The sequence below is a fragment of the Marmota monax genome, unplaced genomic scaffold, assembly GCF_021218885.2.
Source record: "Marmota monax isolate L192 unplaced genomic scaffold, Marmota_monax_Labrador192_F-V1.1 WCK01_AAM20220418_F8-fsc00081, whole genome shotgun sequence".
Taxonomy (NCBI): Eukaryota; Metazoa; Chordata; class Mammalia; order Rodentia; family Sciuridae; genus Marmota; species Marmota monax.
The window spans coordinates 3627858-3655235 of NW_026695234.1; the positions used below are offsets into that span (position 1 = coordinate 3627858).

Genomic DNA, 27378 nt, shown 5'->3' on the forward strand with positions numbered 1-27378 from the left:
AGTTCTGTTTTTTACTGCTCTTGCAAAATGGAAATGCATGTTATGGCTTGGTATGAGACAACCTGAGTATGGGCAGGTTGGGCCTAGATCCTGGACAGGGGCCATATCTGGCCAGAGCCATGAACTTGTCTCCTTTTTCCTATCACAGTTGCTGTGGGTCCCTTTTACTTCTCTGAATTGCTATCCGGCTGATGGTATCATCAGAGTCTAAGTCTAAGAAGGGCTTAATATTACCCCAGAGGGAGGATCAGGCCCCTCTTCCATATCTAATAGAAAAGGGAACACCCTCCTCCCAAATCAGGCTCTGTCACTATCTTTTTACTTTTTATTTATTAATTATTATTATTATTATTATTATTATTATTATTAGTGCTGGGGATTGAACCCAGGGCCTTGTGCATGTGAGGCAAGCAGTCTACCAACTGAGCTATATCCCAGCCCTATGTTTACTTTTTTAAAAAAGTTCTTTTATTTTTCTGTTCAAATGGAAATATAATACCATGTTTATTGATTATTATGCTAAAAAGATATGCATACATTGAGTGCATTTCTAATTAATATCTCAAGAGGACTTAAAATTTTTGAAAAATGGACTTTATTTTTTAGAACAGTTTTAGGTTCAAAGCAAAATTGGGATGAAAAGTACAGTGTTTCCATGTACCTTTTGAGTCCCGCCCCCCCTCCGCCGCCCTCAACATCCCCAGCAAGAGTGACATATTTGTTAGAGCAGATGAACCTATGTTGACACACCCCAAGTTCACAGTTCACATTAGGGTCCGATCTATCATTGTGCATTGTGTCACCCTTTGTGACAAATGTGTCATTATTGTATCATATAGAATGGTTTCACTTGTGTAAAAATCCTTTGTGCTCTGCCTATTCATACTATTTTTTTTTAATGCAAGTAATGGGTTTGAGAGACTAAAACCAGCCAATTTTTATTTCAAATGATCTCCGTAGCTTTGTGGCTTTAATGAAGTATCACTGTGTGTCTTGTATTTCCTGTTCTCCTTTTCTCAGTGTGATTTCATACATGTATTTCCATGTTTTAGTGTAGTCTACATATCATTTTTAATAGATACATCATTTATTAGATAAGTGTCTTATAGAGCGCACCACGGTATAAACAGTCGACAGCTTACTCTAATCGTTGTTATTATTTTTCTCCTATATGATCTTGTAGAAAATATTTAAAAGGAGACTATGAATTGTGATTCTGATGCTTTTTGCAGAGATTGAAGCCTATGGCATAATCCATACCTCCAGCCAGGTTTATATCTAGAAGCCCCCTACCCCATCTCTCTTTTTAATGTTTGGAAGAAAAAAATACCCCATACTGTCCCGAGGGGACTCAGTTACAAATATCAGATCTCAGCCAGCTTTGAACTAGAAAGTTCTTTCTCATGTACAATACAGTTCTTTTTGACTTAAATGTAAAATTTCCACCTTGTCCTCATTGTGGACAGCTTCTCTTACCTATGAATGAGGGAGAGGAGAAGTAAAAGACTAAGAGACTATGAATGGTTCTGAGAATTTGAATGCAAGATCTCTTACCTATATATATATAGTGCAAATCAGAAGAGTGTGGCCCATAATAGAAATTGTTTATATGTGTTAAGATTCTGTAGGAGACTATCATAAGTTTTTCATGAAATCTTAGCAAATCCCAGACAAACCTTTGAGCAAGGCGCAGTCATGATTTCCTTTTTATTTTTTTATTTTTTTATTTTTTGCTTCCTCAGGAAGTAGGGTACACTAACTTCAGGAGGCCCTTGAACTGGTCAGAGGGGACCAGAGTAGTTTTCAAACCCAAGACCTTGGGTGGGATAAACCTTGACTTCCAACCCCTAGGGGCAAAGTCCTGGCAGCCCCTCCCTTGTGCACCTGACCCTCCTTTGAGCTTCCCTCCCCTTTGTCCAGCTCCCTACTATTAAAAGTGACTCACAGATCAAAGGACACCACTGCAAGGATCCTTAGCCCCAGAGAGCTACAGGGCCGAGAACTCTGGAGTTATAGGTAACCCTTTGTGTATATTTGCATTTTTGTGCAAGTAGAATTCTCAGGGATCCCTGACCTCTCAGCCTGGGTATGAGGTGGGAGAATGACTCTATGGTGTTTCTTCTGCTCAAACTTAAACTTTCCTTAGAATTTAGACAGCAACTTGCAACTTCAGTAGGAAAGTCTTGTCCCAACCACAAAAGGGAATGGACTAGAGATAAAGGGTCCACCTCTTCCCTGAGAGGGAATCCTGGAGGAAGACTGATCTTGCACCCAGATTCTACAGAACCATTCATAGTCTCTTAGGCTTTTACTTCCCCTCTCCCTCATTCATTCTATCAGCCAGCATCTCTTGCATAGCTATGGTGTGCATGGTTTGGCACTAAGTAATATTGGACATACAAATGTCATTCCTGTGTGACTTAAAGTGTGTTCTGCAGAGCTGTTACCAACACAGGTTCCTGGGAGTTGAGGGTGTATGTAGCCCAGTGGCAGAGGCACCAAACAAAACAACAAAAAAACTGGTTCCTGGATTCAGTCACCCAGGGCATTGCTTATGACTATGCATTTTAAACAGGATCCCTAGGCTCATTAAATTAGTTTTGAGAACCACTGCTCTACTGGCATCTCCTCCCAGGTGCAGCCCTTGATATTGGTACACAGTAAAAGGCCCCCATCATGGTTACATTCAAAGAATGTTGTATGACCCAAGAACACGGTCCTGACCCTTGCATAGGTGATGGTAGCCCTGTCCTTTGCTGTCCCCTGGCTATCTTTCTCACAGGGTGAGCCTTGCAAGGGGCGAGGGAGGCAGGAGCTGCCCACTATACTGCAGCTGCTCTGGGTGCACAGTCCTGGGCAGATTGTGAACCCGGAGGGCAGAGAGGCTACCCGGCATGCACTGTTCCCTCCTGACTGGGCAAAGATCTGATGGTACCAATTAACGTTAACGAGGCTCCCTCTCCGTCTGGGCCTGTCTTGAGGCTTTGCTAATTAATACCTCTATGATCCCTTGGGTCCCTAGAATGAGAGGTCTGGGGGAACCAAGTGGTTTTATTCAAAAGGATCTTTCTACCCAGAATAAACACAAGGAGACTGAGGCCTGGAGTTGGAGGGGAGGGGACAGAATAGAGAACAGCCCACAGCTCCTGAGCACCTTCCACTGCAGCAGCACACTTCTGTCCCGCCTGACTTCAGCAGAGGGGACAATTATTTCCCACCTTGCCCAGAGGAGGAAAGTGAAGCACAACACAGGCTTTAGGCCAAGGTTACACTGGAGAGTGGCAGAACTAGGGCCACATCTAGGCCGTCTGACTCCAAAATCTAAACTCTTTTCTCCAGAGCCTGCTATGACCACACAGCCCTGCGTAGCCCCCTAGGCCTCTTGCCCAGGGCCAGGTATTTGCCTCTAGATTGGGTCCAGCAGAGGCGCTGGCAGTGCAGACATTCACCCTGCAACAGACCTCAGCTCCCTCTCCCAGCTGTGACTTTGGACCTTATCATGAACTTCCTGTTCCTGGGGAGATAAGGCAGGGTGGGCACAGGCCTTTCTCCTCTCCATGTCCCCAGCCTTTGGGAGACCTGTCACCTTGTGCCCTCCTGGGTAGTGCTGGTCTCCTTTGCCCTGGACTCCTCCCACCTAAAGGGGAACAGGGGCTTTCCCGGCTGGACCATTAGTAACACAGGGGCCAAGGTCTTGTCCCAGGAGCCTATTTCCAGGCGTGAGTGTGGGGCCACTCTGAGCAAACTGCAGGTTTCTTGGAACTGATAGGCCTCAGTCACCCTCCCTCAGATGTCTGACTTGCTGAGAGATGGGTAAGTGCTTTAACTCCAGAATGGGTGGCATGGCAGGGCTGTGGAGCCCACAGGCCAGTTCTGAGCCGGGCCTGCCACTTTCTAGCAGTGGCTTGGACAAGCGGTTTAACTAACTTTTTAAAGCTTTGGTTCTTAGTATAATGGATGTAAAGATTCCTATTCTGTTGGATTATCATGAGAATTAAGTGAAATACTCCACTCTGTCCCTAGGCCAGGGTCAGGCAGTGGCTTTCCCAAGGGTCTGTAGCAGAGCCTGGCCTCAGCTGCACAGCTATAGTTACTGAGTAAATTCTCTACAAATGGCAGCAGTTTTTTTCCATACTTATGTACGTGATCCATTGACAATATCACCTCGAATTTATTAATTAGAGACAATGGAGGGCAATTCGGGGTTATACTTGGAGATTCCAAGGAGAAAGCCTTGAAATGCAGAAAGGATTGGGTGGGTGGGTAGGTGGGGGGGGGGGTCCCAGAGTCTGGCTCTGGCAGGAAGTTATGTTTTCCCCTTTCCCTCCTCCTCTCCCATCCTCCCTCAGGCTGCCTCCGGCGCACTCTCCCTCTCCCGACTCCCCCTCTCTTCTCCACATCTGGATTCAACTAGGGAACAACAGGCTTTCTGTGAATGCCCCCACCTTCTTCAGCCCTCAGTCCACTGCCTCAAAACTTTGATTCTCAGGGGGTGGAAGGTGGGGCGGAGTGAGGTGGGGGTGGGGTTGGAAAAATTTTGAACTTTCTCTTCCCAGATTTATAGGGTTAAGTCTGCACAACTCCCCCCCCCCCCCTTGCTGGAGATCCACCAAAGAGCCTGGAGCCCCAGTTCAGAGCTGGGGGTGGGGTGTCTCTGGAGGCAGGGGAGGCTGCAGTTCCTCAGCCCCCACCCCATCCCAGGGCCAGCTTGCAGCCACCCCTCCCTGCCTGGGAGAAGCCCTGCTGGGCTCTGAGGCCAGGCAGTAAATTGGAATGCAGAAGTCACAGTCCAAGGCAGCTGTAACTCTCATTAAAGTGACATCAACCCCACCTCGGGAGGATGCTGTAAATCCAGGGAAAGGGGGCATTCATCCAGGGAGAACCGCAGAAGCAAAGAAAAAAACCATAAATAGAGGAGACGTGGTGTCTGGAACTAATGGTGGGGCCCTCCCTGCCCAAGGCTGTGCTGAACTGGGGGTGGGGAAGGAGCTAAGGCCAGAGGAGGGGGATGGGGGTTCTGAGCCAGGCCCTAGGGCCTAGTGAATCCAAAGGGCACAGCCAAAGCCCTGCCTACAGTTGATTGTCCTCTGCCCTTTCTGCACATTCTCTTGGGCTGAGGCTGGCACTAGGAATCAGAGTTGGTTTTTGTCCTTGGGGGAATGACTAGGGGCTTTCCCAGGGACAAGAGAAGCTGTTGGCTTTGGCCATTAAGGTTTTGTCAGTTCTCCTGTGATCAGACATCTGGGGGTCAGTCTCTGGGTTTATAACCCATCACCCGAATTCATATCTTGTCTCTACTACTTGCTTCCAAGCTGTGGGCCTTGGAAGAGTTGCTTCTACTTTAAAAAACCTCAGTTTAAGCCTGGCATGGTGGACACATCTGTAATCCCAGAGACTCAGGAGGCTGAGGTGGGAGGACAACAAGTTTGAGGCCAGCCTCAGCAACTCAGTGAGACCCTGTTTCAAAGTTTAAAAAAATAATTTAAAAAAGGCTGGGTGGGTAGCTCAGTGGTAGAGAGTCCTAAGTTCAATCCTCAGTAACAAAAAACAAAACAAACAAAAACAAAAAAAAAAAAAGAAAGAAAGAAAAAGGAAGCCTCAATTTTCCTTCAATAGAGAACCGGAAAGGTCGCCCACCAAAGCTTGATGTGAAAACCCAAGTAGAAAGCACAGACCATTTCTGGTGGTGTGCAGGTACGAATTGTTGAGTGACTAAATGATTCCCAGGTCCCCCCACCCCATCACTGCCCAGAAACAGATTTATTTTCAGCTTTCCTTCCTCCCTCCCTCCCTCCCTCCCTTCCTCCCTCCCTTCCTTCCTTCCTCCCTCCCTCCCTCCCTCCCTCCCTCCCTCCCTTCCTTCCCTCCCTTCTTTCATTCCTTCCTTATACTGGTAATTCAACCCAGGGGTGCTGTACCACTGAGCTACACCCTTCCTTTGTATTTTTAGACAGGATTTTAATTTTTAGTCAAGTTGCTTAAGTTGCTGAAGCTGGCCTTAAAATTGTGATCTTCTTGCTTCAGCAAGTGCTGTGCCACCGTGCCTGAATTCCTTTGTGCCTGACTCTGGAGTTAGTCGCCGAGGGACCTTAGGACAGTCACCTAACTTTCCAGGACTGAGTATGGGTGTTGCTTTTTTCCTCCTAGGAAGTGAAACACTGGTGGGAGGCCGGGTTTGGAGTGGAGAGGGCAGAGTGTGCTGTCTGTAGTGGAAGCACCACCCCTTTGCTTTAGGGTCTATGGTGTAGCCCAGGTCTCTCCTTCCCTGGGAACCCCAGGCAGGCTGCATTCTAGAACCTTCTCCTGGGATCATTCTAGACTCCCTCCTCCTCACCTACACCAGGAACCTCAGACATAGGCTGGGAGGCCACCCCACCTTTGCTCTCAGGCCCTGGGTGCTAGTGGCCACCCCATTCCGAGGAAGGTTGAAGGCAATCATGTTCTCCTGAAAGTGTGAATGAAGGAGAATGAGCAGGCCAGAGAATTCCTTCAGCCTTCCTCTTGGCCTTGAGTATCAGTGTGCTTCAGGGTCCCTTGAGTGCTTGTTAAATCATGCATGGTGGGCCCCGCCGTGGGAGCCCCACATCAGCAGAAGCCCTGTTTCAGCAAATCTGAGAGGAGGCCTAAGAATCTGCATTTCCAATGTCATGCACTTTGAGAACCACTTCTCTAGAGTGGTCTTGTTCGAATTCAGGCCTTTTTGGGGGGCGGGGCGGGGATACAGGAAGTTGAACTCAGGAGCATTCAACTACTGAGCCACATCCCTAGCCCTACTTTGTATTTTATTTAGAGACAGGGTCTCACCGAGTTGCTTAGCGCCTCACTTTTGCTGAGGCTGGCTTTGAACTCAGCCTCCTGAGGCCCTGGAATTACAGGCATGTGCCTCCGCGACTGGCAAATTCAGGCTTCTTTTGCTCCATCATTGTAGACTTGCAGCTGCAGCAAAGAACTGGCTTAGGCAGACTCCACCGTGTGGGTGTGTAGACTTTCAAATCAATTGGGACCCTCAGGGGCCATCAGTCACAGCTGTGCAAAGAGCTGGCAGCTGAAGGGTGTGCTTGGTGAAATATGGACTTGCAGGGTGGGCTAAAGACCTGCCTGTTGTGTTCCCATAGTGACATAAACATCGATGAGAAGGGTGTCACACAGGGGGAAGCAAGGAGGGGAGAATGGTGACCATATGTGACATGCTGATGGCCAAAGAGGCATCAAAGACTTGCGGGGTGGGCATGACCATCTGTGTATTTAACAAACTCCCCCGGCAATTCTCGTGCATACCCATGTTTGGGAGCTGCTGCCATGGAGGGTACTGGTGTTAGAGATTGCGTTTTCTTTGAGGGCCTCTCTCATCCCTCCTTCCTCCCAACCAAAAGGGCTTAGAGAAAAAGAGATTGGGCGTGGGAATGCAGAAATTAAATTGGGTGAAATGGTCTATGATTCAACTAGGGGACAACAGGCTTTGTTCTCTAGTGCTTGTGACAAGAGTCCAGCACAATCAATTGAAAGGAAAAGCAATAAAACTAGGCTTTGAAACATCCAGAAATGATGCCCAGAAGGCTGGCTTGGGGAGGAGAGCATGACCTTCCCCACTGTGGATGGCCGGGGAGACACACACGCAGGTAGAGACAGTCCTGCAATTCATGAGGATGCTTCTGGGGCTTACTCCTTGAGGAGGCTGAGACTTCCTGAGGGGTAGGAGCAGGGGTGAAGTGAGGAGGGGAGGCCACCTGCTTCCCCACCAGGACATGGCCAACCAATCAACCAGGACTCAGAGGGAACACTCTTGCCCCTGGGACCCACAGTCTCTTATCCTGACACCCCATGCCCTCACCTCTTGTGAAAGCCAGTTCTGAGTCCAACCTTCTCTCCAAGGGCAGCATCCAGGGCTCCGGCCCTACTGACCACACACCCATCACTTTTCTCACCAGACCTGGAACAGTGGTTTCCGGGGCCTTCCAGGAAGGTCCCTCAGGATGAGTCCCTGGTGAGGGAGATCTATTTCCTTCACCTTTCAAAAGGACACAGCCTGACAGGAAGGAATGGACTGAGGAGACACATAAAAGAATAAACAGGGGTTAGGACTGCTTTAGACATTGTGTTGTGTGAGGTTTCCATGTTGTAATGATGCCGTAGGTGTCCAAGCACTTCACAGTTTGCATTAGGGCATTTTACCTCCCCCCCCCCCCCCCCCCCCCCCCCCGAGGAAGGCAGAGGGGTCGTGAGATCCTATTTAAAAAGGAGAAAGCTGTGGGCAGAAGAAATGAAAAGACTTGTCTAAATCTACACTTCAATGCAAGGGTTTGGACCCAAACAGGAATGTGGGCTTCTTGTTCCCAGCTAAAGGAAGTTGAGTTCACTTCTCAGAAACTGGTATTAGGTTTGGAGTAGAGGGAGAGAGAACAGAAGTTGCAGTGAGTATCTGGGTGCCTGGCCAAGAATGTCCTTTGCGATGGAGATACTCATGGCCCCAACTGCACAGTGATGACTGAGAAGGCCCACAGCTCCGTCCCCTGGGAATGGCCCTTAGCTTAAGGGAACTACATTGCCCAAGGTTATGTCCCCCTCAAGGTAGGGGACCTTGCATCCAATGACAGCTGCTTTGGGGAGTAAAGGTTCAGTCCCCTTGCCTTAGTGCAGGACCTCTGTGCAGGCCCTCCCCAGCTCCAGAGCTCTGCAAAGGGTTGGCCAAGTCCTTGGCCACAACTGCAGTAGCCCAGCTTCTCTCCAACCCAGGCCTGCTCCCTTCATTCCCCCACAGGGGTTCACCCAATAAATGCATATGTACCTCTTAAAGTCTGATTTCTAGGAGACTGAGTTAAGAAGGGAGCTAACATTAACAAGATGTGTTTGCTTGTTTATTTGTTATTGAGATGGTCTCTCTTAATAAAACAAATCTATGAAACAAACATTTTTTGCTGTTTCTTCTTGGGGAAAGTTTAAAGCAATTGTCAAGATCACATAGTAGGGGGCTGGGGTTATGGCTCAGAGGTAGAGCGCTTGCCTAGCATGCATGAGGCACTGGGTTCGATTCTCAGCACCACATACAAATAAATAAAATAAAGGTCCATCAACAACTAAATCACACACCATATTTAAAAAAATATTAAAAAAAAAAAAAGATCACATAGTAGGCTGGGTACAGTGGTGCATGCCTATAATTCCAGCTACTTAGGAGGCAGAGGCAGAAGGACCACAAGTTCAAGGCCAGCCTGGGTAAAAGCAAGATCCTGTCTCAAAATAAAAAGGGATTAGGGGCTAGCTCAGTAGCAGAGCAGTTGTTTAGCATGTGAGAGGCCCTGGGTTCAATCCCCAGTACTGGGGGGCAAAAAAAGATCACATAGCGTCGAACAAAGCTGAGACCCGAATCCAGGACCACTCTGACTTTGAGGGCACATGCTGTAGTCACTGTCCACTCTATGGAATGTGGCAGAATCCCTGACCCTGACCTGAGGGGTCCACAGTGGAAAACTCAGCAGGCTAAAGACCTGCCTGTTGTGTTCCCATAGTGACATAAACACCCATGAGAAGGGTGTCACACCTGGCATGCAAACAGGGGGAAGCAAGGAGGGGAGAATGGTGACCATATGTGACACGCTGATGGCCAGAGAGGGAGCAGGCAACTCTGGTGGAGGAACACCTCAGGGTGACCACAGGTCTCAGAGCCAGAGCTACAGACACCATCAGCCCCTGCCAGGAGCAGCCACAGTGGCCAATTGAACCTCTTTCTATAGGCCCCATACAGCAGGGACTGCTGGCTCTGAGTCTCCCTTGAGCACAAAAGGTTGGCAAGACCCAGCCCCAGTCCTGGCCCAGTAAAAAGTAAGGGACCCCTGGACCTTTCTGGCTATCTGATGCTCCATCTGGTCCCCACACAGTTGAGTACTGCCTGGACTCTGGGACTGATTTGGTAGTAGTCAGGGTGAGTTCAAGGTCAGCATCTTGCTGCCACAGCCACAAGCCTGTCTGTAGCCTTTCCCTCAGGCCAACCCCAGAGCTCTCTGGAGATAGGAGTAGAAAGAAGGCTCTTCCTAAAGTTTTGTCTCTGGAGATCCCAACCTGATTCTACTTTCACACATTTAATTCTAGATCGGAGTCTAATGCTGGAGTCCTCCTGAGGAGTGGTGGCCTTGGAACTGCACCTGGGGAAGAGCTGCAAGTCTGGAGACAAACCAAGCAGGTGCCATCTTGGTTCTCGTGGGTTTGTTTAGCATTCATTGGCAGCTCTTAGTCAGCTTTGGCATCAATTCAAAAAGTGGCTTTTGGGGGTTCATCCCATCACCTGGAGATTCTGAACACATGCTTATAGCTCACACACAGAGAAACAAATATAACTCTTTTACTTTCTCTTATTAAGCTAGCTCTTCCCCTGGGGACATGAGCTGGGAGATATGCAGCCTTCCCTGAGAAGATGAGACTCCCTCGGGGAGAAGGCAGGTGTCTAGAAGTAACACCTGCTGAGTGTACCCCGCCAATTGGAAATCTTCTGTGCCCAGGGCTCAGGTGGCTAGTGATGTCACTCAGTGGCAAAGTGCTTGCCTAACATGCACAGGGCCTTGATTTCCATCCCCAGAGCCACAAAAAGAAAAAGAAAGACTCTTGTCCCTTAGGATGTTCAACTAATGTGTGAAGAAAACTCCTTGCCCCAGTAACCAGGATGACAGGAGCAAGGGCAGGTCTGTGTGCCAAGGGCTGATGTCATGCAGGAAGGGGCAGCAGCAAGACCCATTTTTAAAATATATATATAATTAAATATATACACAATTTTATATATATATATATATATATATATATATATATATATATATATATATATATATTTCTAAATGGACACGATTTATTTATTTATCTATGTATGTATGTATGTATGTATTTATGTGGTGCTGAGGATGGAACCCAGTGCCTCACACATGATGGGTGAGAGCTCTACCACTGAGCTCCCAGACCCATACTTGAGCTGGGCCTCGGTTTCCTCACCTGGTGGGGAATGTTCTTCCAGTCGTGGGAATATGTTTGTGACTGCTGTCTCTTCTCTTCCTTATATTTTTTTTTAATCTTTGTGAGAAAAATCCTGCTGTTCTGCTTGTTTTCTCTGAGCCGTTTTGTTAGTTGAGGTGTTTGCATGCTGAGCAACACACACTAATATTTTCCTTTGTAGCAAAACATTAATTATCCCATCCAGTAACCTTTCTCTCGGGTATTTTGTTCTTACCACCCCCTAAGCTGTTGGACACCAAGCAATTTCTGTATTTTCTCATCATCTCAGCAAGCCGACTACAAGGGCTGGGGGGGAGAGCATTCCCACTTGGCTGTGCTCAGGCTCTTCTTCCAGACACTCCCCGACACACACACAGTGGCACCCAGTACTTGCAGAGCACCCTGCGAGGCTGCTGTCCCAGCACTGTTCATGCTGTGTGGGAACTCTCTGTTTACATCTCCCAAGAGGCTGTGAATGCACTCATGTCTTTATTCCAACTGTGCTCGGCACACACAGTGGCTCTCTGAGTGTGCCCTATAAGCAGATGGGTGAAGGAAACTGAAGGACTGAACAGAGGATGCGCAGCCCCAGAACCCAGAGCAGCCGCCCATTGGCCCCTCAGCCTCCATCTCTTGCCCATTCACACAAGCAGCAGTGGAAGGTGCGCTTTGCATCTTGGCTGTCCCTGCCACTTGGTGAGCCTCTGTCCCCACCTGAAGCTATCCTCAGCTGCAGCCTGTCAGTGCGCTCACCACTGGGAGCCCAGTCTCCTCTTCCCCAGAGTGAGATGGGACAGAAGGAGGATTTGGAACCAGGAGTCCCTGGAGGCCCCAGGGAACAAAGGCAGAATGTGAAAGCATTTTAGCAATCCCTGGGCACCAACCCTTGCTCCTCCCACCTCAAAGACCAGGGGATTCACCAGGCATGGTGGCACTCGCTTGTAATCCCAGTGAGATTACACTCGCCTGTAATCCCAGCAGGAGGCTGGGGCAGGAGGATCACAAGTTCAAAGTCAGTCTCAACAACTTAGTGAGGCCCTCAGCAACTTAGTGAGACCCTATCTCAAAATTTAAAATAATAATATTAATAGTAGTAATAATAATAATAATAATAATGGCCGGGGTTGTAGATCAGTGGTAAGCATCCCTGGGTTCAATCCTGGTACAAAAAACCCAAAAACAAACAAACAAACTAACAACAAACAAACAAACAACCATGAGGACGGTCTCAGGGTCTTAGAGAGCTGAGGGGTCAGGTCCACAGTCACCTACATGGTGAATGGAGGAGTTGGGACTCAGGCCCTGGGCAGTTGTCAAGAGCAAGAACCTCCTAATTAATTCTGAACACAGGGCCTTTCAAATCCCTTGTGCTGCCACACTATGTGCCACAGAGAGGAGGGAAAGGCCTGGTGGTCTCCATGTGTGCAGCACACACCCCTTCCCTTTCCTGGCATCCTTCTGAAGGAGGCAGAGTGGCCATGACTTCTTCATTTTGCAGATGAGGTCACTGAGGTGCAGAAGGTGGAGCTGAGCTGCTCACAGTAGCAGAGCTGTCCAGTGCAGCCCACGCCCAGCCCTACCATGCTCTCCAGCTGGATCCCTCTCCTGCTGTGTCCTTTTCTCCAGGATCCTGAGACTCCAATAGAGGTACCAGATACCCTGCTCCAGAGGTGTCTCTGTGGGTCCAACCAGAGTCCAGGATCCCTCCTCCTTGCCCAGGGCTGGGGATCTGCAGATAGGGCTGTCGCTCCAATGAGGCTTCAAGCTGTGGGCTCTAGGCCTGGGGGTTGGAGGGCGGGAGAGTCTTCAGATGGTTCCACTGGGGCAGCTGAGGTGGCCATGAGCTCAGCTTACCCAGAACAGCCCTGCTAAAAGCCCATACAAAACCCTGGAGCTCCTGATTGGCACTGCTAGGCCTCCCTCCCAGGACAGCGGGATAGGAGATAAAAGCCCTCCTCCAACTGGAGACAGTTCCAGATGAAACCTCCCAGAGCATTCATCCTGACCAGCTTTGGAAAGTGGGCAGCAGGTGGCTCACAAAACCCTTTTCATTAGTCTCTGTCTGTCCCAGTCACTTGTGAAAGTCACCTAGTCTTTGGTCCTAAAACCAAGTACGCTTTTCTCTACCAAGAGTTAGGCCTGGTTTCTGGCTTTGTCCACACCCCAAAAGGGTAAAGGAGGCTCCTGGGAAGGGAGGAGTGATCAAGCCACCTCCCTCTTATGAATTGGACCCTCACTCTTTGCATGTACCTTAAATGATCCCCCAAAACTAGACCTTTACATCATAACCAGTTTCCATCTGGGACTGGTTCCCACTGGCTGACCTGAGGGTGAAGCTAAGGAGAGAAGGTGTATCTGAACTTTTCCTGTTTATCTGATCATCTGTTTTTATCTGTCCCCACCCTTATAATGTAAACTGTAATGCTATAATAGGTTCATGTAGGAACTTCAATGCTAAAAGTCATATATCCTGTTACTATATAGTGTTTGCCTATCAGCTGGGGACATCTGAGACCAGATGTCTCATGGCCAAGGGGATTTTGCACTGACTGGCTAGGCCTGGGATACACTGGTCTGTACACATGACTCCCCTGCTCATATACCCTGTGGCTCCCACTGCAGGATGTTGAGTCCCCTTCCACAGCCTGACCTTCAAGGCCCGCCACCCTCTTACTTCTGCCACACTGACCTCCAGATCCCCAAGCTTTGGCACATGGGGTTTTCTCCCTCCTTGCCTCCCATCCTTCCTTCCTCCCTCCCTCCCCTTAAAGAACCCTAGACACTCTTCTTTTGGGGGAGGGTAACGGGCATTGAACTCAAAGGCTGTCAACCACTGAGCCACATCCCCAGCCCTATTTTGTATTGAGGAGAGGGTCTCACTGAGTTGCTTAGCACCTCACAGTTGCTGAGACTGGCTTTGAACTTGCGATCCTCCTGCCTTAGCCTCTCAAGCTGCTGGGATTACGGGGGTGCGCCACTGTGCCTGGACCCAAGACACTTTTCTAGGAGCTGGAGACACAGGCATTAAGTGCAGTGGACAAGGCACAGGAAACCTTTGCTTTCACTGTAGGGGTGGAGACAGATAAAAACAGATATGCAAATAAGATGAATTCAGATGTGCTGCGAATACAATAAAACAGGGGGATGTGCTAGGGGGTTCTGTGGGGTTGGAATGAGCTCCAATTCTGCTCCCTACTCCCTGATCTGCACAGATACATGTTGCTTAAGGCCTCCCAGAGGCCACCTCCTCCAGGAAGCCCGCCTACCACAACTCCTGGTCTGGCAGGTTCCCCCCACCCCACACTGGACTCCAGACCACTTTGTTCCCTTTCCTCTGAGGGAAGGTATAGAGTGTCCTGTTCTGTAGGCAGCATCCACCCCTGCTGCAGAGCTGAGCGCAGGGCCAGAGCAAGCCTGTACCTCCCTCTCGCCTGGCACATGCCAATGCACGGAGCTGCTGCTCGATGGGGTTTATCAGGGAAACCGTGCAACGGTCTCTCTTCCTTCAAGGGAGAAGAGCTACAAGGGCTGAGCCCCAGGGTCATTAACTGAAAAGAGAGCTACTTCTAACCCTGGTGAGGATCAGGCCTGGGGATGGGGTACAGTTGAATGGAAGAATCCATTTCCCCAGCGGGTGGGGGCAGTGATGGGTGGGTTAAAGTAAACCCAGGGTCAGGGATGTGTCCCATTCTTTTTTTTTTTTTTGATAGTAGAGATTGAACCAGGGATGCTTAACCACTGAGCCACATCTTCAGCCCTTTTTGTTTTTTAAGTTAGGAAAGCTAAGTTGTTTAGAGCCTTGTTAAATTGCTGAGGCTGGCCTCAAACTTGTGACCCTCCTGCCTCAGCCACCTGAGTTGCTGGGATTATAGGTGTGCCTGGCAACCTTCTTTTAAACCTTTAAATGGTTTGCTTTGATGAGGGGGCTAAAAACAACACAATGCCTCTTCCTTGGCTTCGAAAATTCTGAACTGTGTAGCTCTGTGTGTGTGTGTGATGGGGGAGGGTTGTCCTGGGACATGTACTTTGATAAGGTGTAGGGGCGGGTGTGGGATGGCTGTGGGACGGCTGTGGTTTCGAGCATGTGTGCAGTGGGGGTGTTGGTGTGCTGAGTGTGGTTCTGAACAGTGAGTGTAGGTGTGTGAGAGGCTGAGTGAATGTATATGTGAACGCAGTGGTGATGTGCATGGGGGCTGGGGGCTGCTGTGGTGTGCATGCTGTGTTTGGCTGGGTGATGGTGTGGCAGTGGCTGGGATGCCTGTGTGCCTGTGGTGAACCCCCCCGACCCCCAATGAGGGGCCGAGGTGCAGACGGGGACAGGGAAGGTGGAGCAGCTGTGGCCAGGGCTCTGTGGGGCCAGCATCCCTGGCAGTTAGGCCCTCCCCCAGCTGTGAAGACCCCACAGCTGGAAGCCATCGGTGCACCCCCCTCCCCATCCCCTGATGGCTTTTGGGGGTTGCACTTGCCTTTTCAGTTCCCTCAGGTTTGAAGCCCTCTCCTCAAGCCCCATCCCCACTCTCTTTTCTACTGCCCAGAGCAGACACCAAAATATTTCTGCATTTCCTCTGGAAAAATCCTGGGAGGTCTGTTTATGGCAGTAGCTGAGGAGTGCACATCTGTACACAGTTTAGCTGGGACAGCTGGAAACTCAGGAACTGGAGTTTGCTTGCATTTGGAGCACATGGGTGCACACGGTGGCCCCCATTCCATCCTTCCCCATATTTGCAGGGTCAGGTCCTGTTGCTATAGACAGATAACCCCCCACTGTCCCTGTATGCACACACCCACACATGCAGACACACTCTGGCACACACTTGATTTCAGGAGGACTCACAGAGGCACAGACATGGAATGGATGAGGTGGCACAGAGGACTTAGTGCACACAGGTATGCTGGCATATTTGAAGAGCACACTTGGCACAAGCTTGGCTCCTCCAGCCCTGGAGGCCCCTCGCAGTGCACAGAAGCAGCATCCTTGAACCTGTCACCCACAAGCTCCATCTACAGCCCCAGACACGCAGGACAGCACATGGTGACTCAGCACGCCCACTCGCAACCCCGAGGCATGGGAGAAGGCGTGACTCATCTCCAGCCTCCTACAGAAACCCACCTCGAGCCAGTCAGAGCCCCAACACTCAACTTTGGGCAAGGCCTGCCCTCCCCTGGGAGACCTGAGTACTCCGCAGCCTGGGAAGGTCCCTGTTCTTCCCCATCATGCCCTTTCCCTGACAGAGGCTGGGCCCTCAGCTGTATTACATGTCCCTCTGTAGGGCAGGGGAGGACAGGGGAATCGAGGACGCCCAATTCTGACCTGCCTCTTACCCTCCTTCTGTTCCTGCACCCCAGATCTTTCCAGAAGCCCAGGAAGTTCTGGGGCCACTCATCTTACCAGTCTTCCCTCTTCCCTCCACCCCTGTCAGGAACTCATCCTTCCTCAGTCCCCAACACTGCACCCTCCTTCTGCCCCCTCTTCTGGCTCCTCCTTCTGCCTCCCTCTTTCCTCTGGCCCCATCTTCTCCCTTATCCCCAGGCCTCCCAGATTCCAGCAAATCTTCATGGTCAGGATAGGAATTTGCTCTTTAGGGCTTGTGGGGGAGGGACAGTCGAAGATAAGGGAGAGTGGAGGGGGGGGGTAAAGTGGAAGAAAGCAGAAGGAATGGCTATTCAATGCCAGGTGTCCCACTGTGGGATTCCCAGGGTTGGGAGACCAAGGGAGCAGGTGTTGGAGTGGGCAGGGACAGGTCTGTGCCACCTAAGCCGGCCTTGCTTTGGAGGGCACCAGTTTTAAGGCTCTGCTGGCCCACATGGGGATGAGTTTGTTGTTCTTGGCCTCTCCTAATCTTTTCAGTCTAGACCAGGATTCTCCAGACCAGTTCTGGGCCTCCCCTTCAACCGCCTCCATCCTCCCACAGTCCTGTCTTGGTGGTGGCCTTAGGCCCAAGTAATCTGCACTCTCTCAGGCCTTGCCAGTCCTCCTGGGGCTCTCCCTCTGGCTGGGAGCCCAGGCTGTCTGCAGACCCTGCCTCCCTGCAGCCCTTCCCACCCCTTTCTTCCAAGTTGGACCATCAGCTATTTTCAACTTTCTGTCCTAAACAATTGTGGAATTTTATAACCCAATTCATGGGTTAAAACACCCTTGAAACTCCACTGGGAGCCTCAAAGCACTCTCTGTCCTTCATTTCCTCTTTGTGAGGTTGGGGGCAAGCTTCCCCAAGCTTTGCACCTCAGGTTCCTAAATGCAAAATGGAGACACCAATCTATTAGACGACTGGAGGCCAGTGTTTGCCCAGTGCCCAGTTCAGGGCCTGAGAGTTAGCAGGGGCCCCTGATGGATGTTAATCCCCTCTCCTTCTTCCACTTTCCCCTTTACTCTTCTAAATAGTTTAAGCTAGGAAAGGGCAAGCTGACCCCACTGCCCCAGGGACAAAGGAATGATGGCCTCAGTTCAAGAGCAAAGTACAGGAGTTTTTGATTAACTCAGAAACACCATGGACTTCCAGCAGCCCAGCTGCTCTGGGGTGGGGTGAGGTGGAAAGGGAGGGGAGGTGCTGAGGGAAAATGCAGGGGAGAGACTGGGAAATTCAGAACTTAGGACTTGAGGGCAGGGGAATGCTGAGGCCAAGGCCGTCCCCCTCACCTCGCTAGGGCCCAGGTAATTCCACAGCCAAGAGGCAGAGCCCGTGCAAGGCCTAGGCTGGCCCTGAGAGCCTGTCCTGCACCCTCTGTGAGAAGGCTGGGTGCTGTCTGGGACTGCAAGGCCATGGGTGCGCCCCTCTCTTCTTCGTCTCCCTTCCCCCAGCCTGGGGTGCGTCACAAGGGTGTTTTTCTAGACTCAGCTGGAACAAGGTCATCTGGGCTTTGGAGGGGAAGAGCTGCAAGTGCCCTAGGTCAGTGCTCCCAGGGACTTGGCCAGAAAGCACAGGGTGGGGGTGGGGGTGGGGTGGAACACAGGGAACCCTGGGAGCCCTCAAGAATCCCAGGGCTGCTCTCAGCCAGAGGGTCTCCCAGGGACCACAAAGCCCATCTCTGCCTCCATGCCAGAGAGATCCCAACCCATCCCAGGAAGAAAGCCAGATGTTCTAAAGACCCACCCTTTCACACAGTGGCTGTTGGTTTGGTCTACACAATCTTCCCCATTTCTAATCTGAATCTTTTTTTTTTTTTTTTTTTTTTGGATACCTGGGATTGAACTCAGGGGCACTGGGCCACGGAGCCACATCCGCAGCCCTATTTTGAATTTTATTTAAACACAGTTTCACTGAGTTGCTTACACCTGGTTTTTGCAGAGGCTGGCTTTGAACTCTCAATCCTCCTGCCTCAGCCTTCCAAGCCGCTGGGATTCCAGTCGTGTGCCACTGTGCCTGGCTCTAACCTGAATCTTTTCTGCAAATCTGATAGACACCTTTAGGTTCCAGGAATTATTCATGATATCCAGGAAGCAGTTTGTTTTTCCTCTTGTGAATGAGCCAAATTTGGGGAAGAGTCTAAGCTGCTGGTCTCCAGCCTCGCGGCCCCCAGCCCTCCTCCCCACCCAGCCACATGGGAAAATGCCCCGTTAGCCCTTCCAGTCATGTGAATGAGGCCACGATTCAAAGGCAGTGGGCAAGAAGGAGGCCACATAGAGCAGCCCGAAAGAACCAGCCCTTTGTGCTAGGCTGGGGTCCTTGGGGGATGAGTGCATGTTTGGCGTATTTAGAAAGATTTCTTTTTTATATAATGAGCAGAGAGGAGGAAAGGGGAGGGCGAGACAGAGAGGCCAAAGGCAGGACTTGGGAAAAGAAGCAAGAGCTGGGGTGAGAGCTGCAAGAGCCACTAGAAGAGCAAAGGGAGGGATGTAAAGGGGGCCAAAGAGTGCGGGGCAGGGAGAGGGGAATCAATTCTTTTTTTGGTACTGGGGATTGAACCCAGGGGTGCTTAACCATTGAGCCACATCCCAGCCCTTTTAAAAAATTTTTATTTAGATACAGGGTCTCACTAATTTACTTAGGACCTTGCTAAGTTGCTGCGGCTGGTCTCAAACTTGAGATCCTCCTGCTTCAGCCTCCTGAGCCTCTGGGATTACAGGAGTGTGCCATCGTGCCTGGCTGAAAGTGGGCAATTCTTAAGACCCACAGAGATAGTGACTGTGTGGAGTTCTTCAGAAAAGCAAGGTTGCTCACTTATTTGGGGGTGGACGGATGGATGAAATGGAGGTGCCAGGAGAAGGTTTTCCTTCGATTTTACCTGGGGGAAGAACGAGACTAGCTTTGACCGTGCTGGGACGTGCTCGGTGCTCTATAAGCATTATATCATTCAGTCCTCACAACAACCAAATGAGACAGGGACTATCTTTAGCCCCACTTCACAGTTGGGGAGCCAGAGCCCTTGAGAGGGTATGCACTTGCTAATGCCTATCATGATAGCGGTCAGCTAAGAAGCAGGGTCTGCGTCGAATCCCGCCTTCTGGTCTTTGCTCACCATGCTGCTAGGCTACGTGGGGCATGGTGCACCTCAGGAGAGATGAAAGGAGAGCCCCAAATCATCCAATGGTGGGGGCATGCCAAGAGGAGACTTGGTTCTAGGACAGTAATATTTTCTAGTCGTCTCAACAAGCCTGCCTGGGATCTTTTTTGGGGGTCCTTGATGAGGTTGGGCACCCCATCTCCCCTCCACCTGGGATCCTCTCTGCCACAATCTGATCCTCCCACAGAGAATAGACAGAGGGTCATTTCCTTCAATGTCCTGCGTCCTCAGTAACCAGAGTTCTGGGGTGGCCCAGGAGACATCTTTCCTCCTCAGTTCTTGGCAAAGCAGATATAACCATGGCTCTCAAGAGCCCCTGTTCTCCATACCCCCTCCCCTCTCTTCTTCCTGTTTTCCATTCAGCCTTCCCTCTGTTTATGCATTTGTTTCTCCAGGACCTGCCTTCACTGGCCTGGAAGAGGGGGACACCTGGCTCTGTGCTGGAATCCTCAGGTTCATACATTCAGAAACATTTCTAGAGCAGAGACTTATTTTGGAATAAGCAAGGAAGTGGGCAATAACACAGTCTCTGCTCACTGGGCCTGACAGCTGGGGCAACGAAGGAGCCAATCAACGAGTCCACTGCATGGCGATAGGGATGGCTGCAGGGGCCCTGGGAGGCGGGGAGGAGTGGCAAGTTGAGGAGGGCTTCCTGGAGGCAGTGGGGACAGACAAGTCTTGAAGAGAGACCCTCCCTTTATCAAATTCTAATTTACTATTCCCTTTTCTCTGCTCTTACAACCCATTTTTGGAAAACAACAGCCATTCATCCATTCGCTAATGCACTGCAGAATGTGTGCCAGGCACTGTGCTGGTGTTTGGAATTCACCAATGGTGAAGACCGACTTGCTGCCTTCCTGAAGCTGCCAGACCAGTGAGAACCACCAAGCAGGCAAGCAAGGACCCCACAGAGCCCACGTGGAATCTGTTCTCTCAGAGAAAGGCCTCAAGTCAAGGAGGAGAAGCCACGATGGCCATTTTACAGAGGTGGTGGCTTGTCCAAGCCATAGGGCAAGTACACAGGGAATCTGAGGCCCCACCTCAGTCGTCAGGCCCTGAGCGCCTGTTCTTGTCTCATACTTGGGTGGTCCTTGCAGAAAAATAGGGGCTGAAAGTAAGCTTGCTACCTAAGGGTGACTGGGTGTGGGGTGGGCAATTAGGCAAGAGAAGAAATTGAAGACATTCAATAGGAAAGGAAGAAGTGAAACTATCACTGCTGATATGATCACATGAGTAGGAAGCTATAAGGAGTCCGTTACAAAACCGTTAGAATTCATCGCAGTGTACAAAAACCAACACACACAAATCAGGAACGTTTCTATTTGCCAACAAGGAATTTTGTGAAAAACTAAATGTAGAGAAATTAAGAGAACAACTCCATTTACAATGGCTACAAAAAATACTTAGGAATAAATTTAACCAAGGAAGAGAAAGACTCGTGTAATAAAAACAATGAAATGTGGATTAAAGAAGACAGAAGTAAATGGAAAGAGATCCCCTGTTCATGGATTGGAATCGGAATAATTAATACAGCTAAAATCTCCATATTTCCCAATGCGATCTGCAGTTCAGTGCAACCCCCATCGAAATTTCAATGTCCTTTTTCCTAGAAATAGAAAATCAGGTACTTTTCTTTGTAACCTGGGTCTAGTATTCAGTTTTCTCCTGCTTCTCTCTCTTCTCCCAGTAGGTGGGGCCATGGGAAGGGCTGGGAAGGGCTGGGAAGGCCCGGAAGTAGATGTTCTAAGTCCCTGGGCTAAGCCTGGTGGGGTGCACAGAATGTTCCTTGGCTTCTGCATCATCCCCTCTTCCTCCCACCTCCTCCAGCTCCTCTCCAGCCTTCTCACATTCCATCTCCCCCTCTTCATCTTTTGCCTTTTCCTACTCCATTAATTTCTTCTTCCTTTCCCACTCATCTTGCTTTCTCCTTTCCTTCCTCCCCATTTTTTCTCCCTATCTTTTATCTCCCCCCCTCCTTCCCCCTTCTTTTCTTCTTCGAACTAATTGCTCAAAGGTGAAGACCAGGTCGACTTGTGAAAACCCTGATCCATCGCCATGGTGATGCTAATTCAAGCTGAGTTCAAAGGAAATTGCTCCAGTTAAAACTAACAAGCTGGAGCCGGCGCCCAGCAAGGACCAGTGCCAAGAGGAGCGAGCCTTGAGCCCCAGTGCCCAGAAAAATAGGAAAACAACCCCAAGGGCCTCTCACACGCCTACTCCTTACCGTGCCCTCCCTTGCAGCCTTCAGGTCTGTCCCAGCCCAGAGCAAATCTGCAAGGTCTTTGCAGCAAGCCCTCTGTCTCCAGGCCGGACTTCCCAAGCCACGTCAAGCAGCTGGGCAGCCAGCACCAGCTCTGTTTTAAAGCCATTGCATAGTCTCCCTCACGCTGCGGTTCTGGGGTTTAACCACCCTTGCTTTGGAGAGTTCTTTACGGTCCACACCAACACTCTGCATTGCTTTCTAGTAAGGATAGACTTGGAAGTACCAGGAGCAAAGGAACAAACCCGAAGAGATGCTTGCTGTGAGTTCGATGCTGTCCTAAGACTTCATGAGTGTTTGCTCAATTTTGTGGGAAAGATCCCAATGGAACAAACTGCTAGGAGCCTGGGGTGACTCCAGCAAGGTCTGGCTGGTTTAAAGAACCACATGGCAGCCCTCAAACTGGGGAGAGATGCCTCAAAACTGGAAAGAGGAGGGTCTAAGTACCAGTGACAGCCTTCACGGCTTTGCCCCCTCCAGTCCTTCCTTCCTGGCCCCACAGCCTGCAGCTGTGGTGCCTTCCATCTCAGCACATGCCACTTGTAGTCTGGTCACCTGCATGTGGTTCTTCTCTACTCTGAGGGCAGGGTCCATGCCTTCTTTTTGCACCGAACAAAATCTGTTCCAAAGCAGGCCGTGGCTCAATATTAATTTCATGTCTGAATGCTGAAGGGGAAGGAATCCTAGATCCTTGGGAGGTACAAAAATTTTAGTTCCCTGAGGTCATGAGACTCTGAAGGAGCTGGGTTAGGGGAGCTCGGCCCCATGGTACCAACCGCAGACCAGCTGGAGAATTTTCTGCTGGATCTTGTAGTTCTGGTCCGTTGGCCAGGCCACCCTGGACACCCTACTCCTTAGCAGCTCTCACCTCTTTGCCTTTGACCTTCCAGAAGACCTCATTCCTTTGCTCAACACCCAGTTTTGTGTTTTTTTTTTTTTTTTAAATTTGTATCTGGGATGGAACCCAGGGATACTTTGCCATGAAGCGACATCTCTATTCCTTTTTATTTTTTATTCTGAGACAAGTTCTCACTAAGCTGCTGAGGGTCTTGCTAAGTTGCTGAGGCTGGCCTTGAATTTGCAATCCTCCTGCCTCAATCTTCTGAGGTGCTGGGCTTACAGGCGTGTGTTCACTGTGCCAGGCTTTTCAATTCAATTTTATTGTTTTAATCCCAAGATATCTAGTGATCCTCTAGGAACTAAAGAGGTACTGGTCTAGCAGAGGGAGAAATTCCTTGAAGGCCAAGACCACATCTATGCAACCATCACCTTCTGGTAACCAAAGCACATAAAAATGCTGTGAGCTCACTGGAGGGCGCCACAATTAAATGAGAGAGTGACCTGAGGCCTGGCTGCCCCATGGGAAGGAGCCCGAGGGCTTCAGCTCTGCTTTCCTCAGATGTGCTCCTCCGCTTTGGGAAGGCTCCTCTGCTCTTTGTTCCTCAGCTTCTCCGAGTGTAACAAAGGATGCTCATTGCTCAGCCACCTAGCGCTCCCAGACACGTCAGGAGAGTCAGGAAGCTAAGAATGTGGGACAGCGTCCCCACCTGCACCAAGGCCAGCAGCGCCTCCCTCCCCAACCCAGGAGGTGGTGAATTGAGGTTCAAGCCCAACCTATGTCCTACAGACTGTGGGATTCCCCCCACGTGCACCCCAACGACTGTCCTGAAGGGGATTACTGTGCCTGGATTACAGAGGCCAAGTCCTGCCAGGAGGGAGGAGGAAGTGACTCAGCAGGGGCTGGGAAGGCCGGGCCAGCCTCCCACTCTGGGACAGCTTGCAGGGAGCTTTGTGCTCAGCCCTGTTCCTTTCATCCCAGCATCTCAAAGCCCCTTTCAAGCTGGAAGCAGCCCTGGGAGCTGGGTCATTATCTCAATTAACAGGAGAAAGCTGAGGCCCAGGCTGGTGGGGGCAACTTTCTTCTGAATTAAGCCTGGGCAGCCAGAACTTCCCAGCCCCAGGCTTCTGACCTCACTCCGGGTTGGCTGCAGGGGCCTGCTGTGGAGCAAGCAGGAGGGGGCCGATTTGCCCTTGCCTGTCACTCCAAGCAAGGATCAAGGTCTTGCATGAGGACCTGGAGGGGATATTGGCAGTGCTGGAATTTCCTAGAGAACAGTTCAGTGATGCCAGGTGCCATGTGGTGGCACACGCCTGTAAACCCAGAGGCCAGGGAGGCTGAGAGAAGAGGATTGAGAGTTTGAGGCCAACCTCAGGAATTTAGCAAAGCTCTAACCAACTTAGTGTGACTCTGCCTTAAAAGAACAAATAAAAAGGAGTGGAGATGTAGCTCAGTGGTTAAATACCTCTAGGTTCAATCCCTAGTACCCAAATAAAACAAAACAAAACCATCAAAACAACAATAAAAAACCAAAACATTTCAGTGCCCACCATCCTCACAGTTGTTGCTCAGGAGGAACTTATATAGAACGTGTTTTTCCAAGCCGGAGAGAAGGGCTAAGGTGAGTGAACACATTCTAGGAGTAGACGCAGTTTGGTTTGGGGAGATCGTCCCCCCCTGGGGGAAGCATTACTAATACCTAGGCTGTGGAGACCCTGAGCCGTATTAGCCAGCGGATTCTATTGAGTTTCTCCCATCTTCACTGTTAGGAGATTTATCCAACAATTCAACCAATGATTGCTGGGCTGCTGTGTACCCAGTCTGAGGCAAACAGCACAGTTCTAAATCCTGCTCAGGTGCTGCCTGGCTGTGCAAACTTGGGTCCTTAACCTCTCTGAACTTCAACTGCCTCAAAGACTCTTTGGCTCAGTATCTAGACTGCAGAAGACCCCAACCTACTAACACCCCAACCATGGGGGACACAGAGTATAGGGGTTGGCAGGAACCTCCTTCATGTCCCTCAGGGAACAGGGCAGATAGATGACATGGCGTTCCTCAGGTCACACAACCAGGGAACCTGCGTTGTCATGAGAAACCTTCAAAGGGAGTGTGTTTGTGCCTTTCTAGGTGGGATGAGGCGGCTTCGCTGGGTGCTGAGTCAGGGGGAGAGGCTGAGCTCAGCATGCCGGGATAAGAAAGGGAGTGTGCAGGTGGGGTGTCGTGGGGAAGCTGGGGCCGAGGAGAACCCAGGATGTTGCACAAGGAAGAGCGGGAGTGGGGGAAGGGCCACTTTTATAAGGCAGTGGAAGAGGACAGGTTCAGGCTCCCTGGACGGAGGGCTGCCCGCCCCCGTGATGATGCTTCATACTGCAGGGATCAAAGCTGTCCTGTGCTCCATTCCCTGGGAACGGGGAAGAGTGCTGGGGCCACTAACACTCGAGCTTCTCACGGGGGCCTGCTTGATGTAGCTGCCTCCGTTTCCCTCATGGCCAGCTCCCGCCCCCGCTTGTTTCTGAAGAGGCCTGTTTTAGCCCAGTTGTCCTCCTGCCGCCTCCAGCTTGGGTGGCTGACTCAGCCCCTGGCTTGATGTCCAGGGGGCCTGTGGCTGTCCATCTCATCAATGCCAAGCTTCTCTCTCTGGCTTTCACTGGCTTCTGCACATCAGCCCCCACCTCCATCTCTCTTTGTCCTGGACAGTGGCTCTGGACTCACCCTAGTTTATCTGTTCAGTGACCTTGGCATCTGACTCAATTTTGTCTTTGGTCTTTGCATAGACAGACACAGGGCATGCTTCGGCCCGGCCCCCTTCCCACCCTGTACTTTAGAAAACTCTCAGTGGCAGATGAATCCCTGCAGCCTTCTCTGTTAGCCTCTCTCTCAGCTTCACTTTCTGCAGTGGGCCCTGATGAGGCCTGGCTCAGGCCAGAAAGCCCAGGCTTGTTTCAGGTCTGCCTGTCTGTGGGTGGCTGCTTGGTCTGGCACAGGACCCTGTGTGGGGAGATGAGAAAGCCTGGTGGAAGGGAGACAGCTGGAGAGTCCTCTGGCCAAGTCTTGAAGACACAATAGGGTGGTGACGAATGGGAAGGATTCTTCAGAGGGAGGGGACCTGGGCTGGGTATCCAGATCATAAGGAGAAAAGAATTTGAACTTTCTTCTGGGGTTTGTGCATTCTAGTGAATAATTTCTGCAGTATGACTTCTTAGATCATTATCTGAGGTTTCCAAGTATCTTCCCATTAGGACCCCCTCTGTCTCTCACTCCTCATATTCCTCCATTCCTTCTCTGGCCTCTGGCTCAACTGCCCCTGCCCTTTCAGTAGAGGAGACTAAACCCAGAGGTGCTTTATCAGTGAGTTACATCTCAAGCCCTTTAAAATTTTTAATTTGGAGCCAGTCTTGCTAAGTTGCCCAGACTAACCTTGAACATGTGATCCTCCTGCTTCAGCCTCCCAAGTAGCCGGGCTTACAGGCATGCATGCAGCTGCACCTGGCCTGGTTCATGTTGAGCTTTTTGACGTCTTTGAATGAGTGTTAATTTCCCCATTTTGCGTACAAAGGCTTAGAAGGATCTGGTAATTTACTTACAGACTCAAAGCCAATAATGTTAGCTCTGGGAAATGAATCAAGTCCACCTGAATCCAGAGCCCACGCTCATCCCTTTACACTCTCAATACAGATATCTGTGTGGCATATGCACGTGTGTTCTTGTATGGGGTTTGTATTTTCAACTGTGTGTGACTGCCTCAGAAGTGGACTGTTTTTGCTCACGACATGTTTTTTTTTTTTTTTTTTTTTTTCCCCCTAAGCTTCATGGAATCAGAAATGACAGTGTTAGCCCAGCATGGTGGTGCATGCCTGTAATTCCAGTGGTTTGGGAGGCTGAGGCAGGAGGATCAAGAGTTCAAAGCCAGCCTCAGCAAAAGTGAGGCACTAAGCAACTCAATGAGACTCTACATAAAATGCAAAATAGGGCTGGGGAATGTGGCTCAGGGGCTGAGTGCCCTTGAGTTCAATCCCTGGTACCCCCCCACCCCCACCCAAATGCCAATGTTTGGCTCTGCAGCTTCAGAACCTAGCTTCTGCCCTGCCCGGGGGAAGAGGAAAGTGGTTTCATCACTGTCACCTGGCATAGTGGCAGTCATGGCAACGACGTGGCTTCTAGTTGAAAATGTAAAAGTGTTTGCAATGGTAAAGTGGAGAAAGAGGGGGTCAGGGAGCCTGTGCTCTAGGCTCAACCAGCCTTTTACCAAGTACAGGACCCTGGGCAATCTTTGGACTTCACTCTCCTGAACTGTACAATGGTGGGGCGTGGGGGTTGGATTAGAAGACACAGTGTGAAGAGCATTCTGGGTAAAAGAGAAGGTATCAGCCATTCATAAATACCGACTGGAGATGTTGGAGAGTTGGGACACATTTTCCCCAGCTGGCTTTCGTTGTCTTTTTCTTTTCCCTTCCCTCCCTTTCTCCTCTTTCTCATTCTTTTTTCTTTTCTAATACTGGGGACTGAGTCCAGGGCCTCACATCCATTAGCAAGAACTCTACAACTGAATGTATTCCCAGCCTTTTAAATTTTCAAAAAAAATTTTGATCTAGGGTCTTGCTCAGTTGTCCAGGCTAGCCTTAAACTTGTGATCCTCCTGCCTTGGCCTCCCCAGTAGCTGGGATTACAGGCGTGCACACCACGGCATCCAGCTCTGTTCCTATGGGACATCTTGAGGACAGTGCAACCTTCCATCCCCCTCCCAGAGAGGGCCTAATTGGATGGGCCATCCAAAATGAGACCTCTCATAATGGCAGAATGGACA

The 27378-nt window shown here is 50.2% G+C and overlaps 1 long non-coding RNA gene across 1 annotated transcript; it reads left to right on the forward strand.

The window, feature by feature from the left end:
• Window positions 1-17738: 17738 nt before the first annotated feature.
• LOC124088879 (uncharacterized) lies at window positions 17739-25396 on the forward strand. Its single transcript, XR_006850494.2, has 2 exons — window positions 17739-17861; window positions 20239-25396. It is a non-coding gene; the product is annotated as an uncharacterized LOC124088879 (long non-coding RNA).
• Window positions 25397-27378: the final 1982 nt, after the last annotated feature.